Genomic DNA, 4256 nt, shown 5'->3' on the forward strand with positions numbered 1-4256 from the left:
CGTTAGTATATATATTTTGAATTATTAAAATAGAGATCAATTTAGTTGGTGCTATTAAATGACAATTCATCCAGACTGCAACATTGTAAAATGACAGCACCAGATATCAGTGTTCATGTATCTAGACTCCTGTTGCTTTGAAAGAAAAACAGCCTTGCCTCCTGTAGGTAGGACAAGTGAGAATGACAATGAGACCTGAATCAGTACAGTGCATTTGAGGCTTGAAGAAAGCCTTAATTCATATTTGACAGGAAAGAAAGTTACTTTTATACACTAATAAAAAAGCAGACATTCCCTTTTAAATTGCTTAAAAATAATTGGAGTATGAGGGTAAAATATTGTCACATACCACACAAAAATTTCAGGGAGTGAAATGAGCATGCATGCATGCTGTCGCTTCAGTCTGACTCTTTGTGACCTATGAACAGTAACCCTCCAGGCTCCTCTGTCCATGGGATTCTCCAGGCAAGAATACTGGAGTGGGTTGCCATGTCCTCCTCCAGGGGATCTTCCCAAGACAGAGATCAAACCCTCGTCTCTTATGTCTCCTGCATTGGACTCTTTACCACTAGTGCCACCTGGGAAGCCAACAAAAGAGATGGTCTTAAGCAGCAAAACAAAGCGTGGGTTTTTTGAAAATACTTTGATCTGGTTTTTCCACAAATTTCTTAGCAATCTTCTAATAGTACTAAATTCCCCAATATGAAATTCTTTTCTTATAATAATTTATGTTCAAGATGTCTTTACTCCTCCTTTTCACTACTGGGTGGTCATTCAGACCTCCTGTGTGCTACATAGATTTGAACTTGCTTTCCTATCTAACACACTTGAGTTATCCAGTAGAGATTATAATCACCATTTTGTAAACATGGCAGGTAAAATTTGCAGGGTATATAATTTGTCCTAAATGACATTACTAATATGTAGTAGATTTGGAACCTGAACTTCCACTTATTCTGACTCTAAATCCTTTAATCTTTTATTTTTCATTTTCTTCCTTTTCCTCTTTGCTTTTTTTTTTTCTGTCCTACTGCTAATATGCAAAATGCTTAGTAATCATTTCTAAATCTAAACAAAGTTTGAATAAGCAAAATAAATAAAAGAATAAGAAAACTTAAATATTTAAGTTTAAGAATAATATATATGATAAAGGCAAAGTTAAAACCAACAAGCATCAAATGTAATATGGTAAAATATTCAAGCTGATAGATAGGAAATCTCACAAGTATAAATCCACTTTAGATATAAAGGAACAAACAAAAATTCATCTTATGACTATTCCTCAATAACATTAAGTGTTACAGGGGGAATAAAAAAGAAACATAAAGCTGTTAAGGAAAAGATTGTAATTTAAAATTTCTCAATTTTTGTTAATGCAAGAAGAAAACAGAAAGATGTTCTTAACTTTAACAGGATTAAAAAAAAAAAAAAACTTTTAGTGTTGCAAAGTAGTGTTTAAAAACACATGTGATAAAGATGTTTTTAAGAGTAATTCCTGTTTTCTACCTCAACAGTGGTTTTCAAAGGTTATGGTTGTAATATGCCTTTAGTTGAGAAGTGTATAAAACTCAGGTAATAAAGATGATTGTAACTGTGCTAAGTGAATGCTACTTTGAAAAGAGTTTTATTTTGGGGAATGGATGTGATAACCACCCAGGAATACAAATAGAAAATTATTTAAAACTGTAGGTTAATAAAGGTGGTTAAGGAGTGCTATGTGCAAAAAAAAAAAAAAAATGCTTTGTAATATATTGAATGCCAACCAGAGAAGAGGTACCAGAAGGATATAGGGACAATGAGGCAATGAATGAAAAGAATAAACACATTTGATTATTAAAATAATTTTCTTAAAATTTCGTAATGTGATAGAAAGTGTTAAGATTTTAACTACAAAATGCATGCACAGAAATCAGAAAGAAGGGGCTCACAATGCACTGCCATTCATGTTTTCCACCAGTGTAGCAAAATTAAGCAATTTGTTATTCATTTCAAAAGATAGTTTAATACAAAAGACAATGGAATTTTATATCACAGTGGGGTAAAATGACAAGAATTTTAGAATTTCTTAGTTCAATATTTGAGTCCTTTTTCAAAGACTTTCAGATTCTGTAATCTTGTACAAGTTAGACACTCAAGAGCTCACTGCCCACATCTATAAAGGACAGACAATGTCTATTTTACTATACTATTTTGAGTGTATTATAGGTAAAAATTCCAAGTGTAGTTCTTGGGGCATTTAATTTATGTGAAAAATTCTCTCTCCCTTTTGTTTATTCCCATAGGTCAAATACTTTCTTGGTAGAATTATGCTGTATATTTTTATGCACCTGAAATATTTTCCATATGTCTTTTCTGATTATTGCTACAACATGAAAGTTATCATAGTTTCTCTTGTTCTGGCAACTTTAGTTGCTCATATTATCATTTTAATGGTTTCATTTAAATATTATTTTAAATTTTGTTTTCTTTGCAAATAATGATAACTTATCTCTTTATTTTGGTTTCAAATTTTACTATTTTTTTCCAAAATGAGTAGTGATTTTAACTCATAATTTCACAATTAAATTCAATGCTAACCAGTTGAACTGTGTGCATGTGTGTGTGTGTGTGTGTGTGGTGGGGTGGGTTTATAGACACATTCACATCAAGGATTGTTTTTTGTTTTGTTTTGTTTTTTTATTTTATTTTATTTTTTAACTTTACAATATTGTATTGGTTTTGCCATGTATACCTGTGGCGGATTCATATTTTTTTTTTTTTGTCACTCAGTCATGTCCGACTCTTTGCGACCCCATGGACTGTAGCCTGCCAGGCTCCTCTGTCCATGGGATTCTCCAGGCAAGAATACTGGAGTGGGTTGCCATTTCCTTCTCCAAGGGATCTTCCCAACCCAGGGATCGAACCCGGGTCTCCTGCATTGCAGGCAGACACTTTATTCTCACATTATAAATAGTTGTCATGTTTCCTTAGACTCCTCTAGAGTCTTAATGATTTCTCAGGTTTTCTTTGTTTTGAAGACCTTGACAGTTCTAAGGAGTAACAGTCATTACCAAGGAATAATGTTTTATTGTCAAAATGGTAATACCATTTTGTACAATTTTTCAATTTTGTTTTAGTGGATGTTTTGCTTGTCATTAAATTGGATTATGAGATGTTTATATTATGTTTTGTACTATAATCCAATACTATGTCATTTATTTTCTTGATTAAATTGTTCCACTTGGGTAGATCTTTCAGTTGACTCCTTGGTCTCTTTTGCTCACATAATTTTGTTTTCTTAGCATTTCTTTACTTTTAGTCACTAAAAGATTCTCCAAGATTATCTTGTTTATTCTTGCTCCAGCTCCAGAATCAGTCAATTCTCCAAGAATTTCTGATTTCTTTAATTGTAGATAATATTAGAAACAATCATTCAAGTTTTGAGTATGTGGTTGCTACTGGGATGTTGTTACTTCTAGATCATACTAGTTGACAAAGCATGGAAATACATATGTAAACACATATCTGTAAACATCTCTATATGTATCTATTTGTATCTATCTTCAACTAATAATGAGTTCATACTGATGTCTCCAATTCTAATCCAGTATGGTACTGTATGCAAAATTCAAGCTTTCTTCCCTTACTTATCTATAATCTCTCACTCCAACATGACTCCCATCATCTGCTATCCAACCACTTATTACATAAATTTCAATATACACTTATTACTATTTCAGTTTTTAACCCTCACCCATGATGTGGGGAAAACATTACAAAGTAAAAGGTAGTGTTTATGAACTGCTTATTTTGGCTTTAGTCTCACATAGTTCAGCATCTTTTCCCCTAACACTTTTAGTGAGATTGCTTCATGTATTTATAAGTCAGTTGTTTTGTTTTATCATATTCTGTATTCTGTTCTGCTATCACCAGATATTCTAAATGATTTCTTTAAATTTGCATACTTTAAGATTCACTCTTTATCCTGGAGAGTTTTGGATTTTGACAAATGCATAATGTGATTTATCCAGCATCACAATATTATGAAGAATAATTTCACTGCCTTAGAAACAAAAAAAGTGCTTTATTTATTCCATCACCCTTCTTCAAGCCTTTGGCAACCAATGATTTGTTGGTTTTTCTTTTGTTTCTGAATGTTACATAAATAGCATCATATAATACATAGCCTTTCAGACTAACTTCTTTAACGCAGGAGTTTAACTTCATCTTTTTAGTTCAATAGCTTATTTCTTGTTATTGCTGAAGAAAATTCCATT

Source organism: Bubalus bubalis, chromosome 16 (assembly GCF_019923935.1).
Source record: "Bubalus bubalis isolate 160015118507 breed Murrah chromosome 16, NDDB_SH_1, whole genome shotgun sequence".
Lineage (NCBI taxonomy): Eukaryota > Metazoa > Chordata > Mammalia > Artiodactyla > Bovidae > Bubalus > Bubalus bubalis.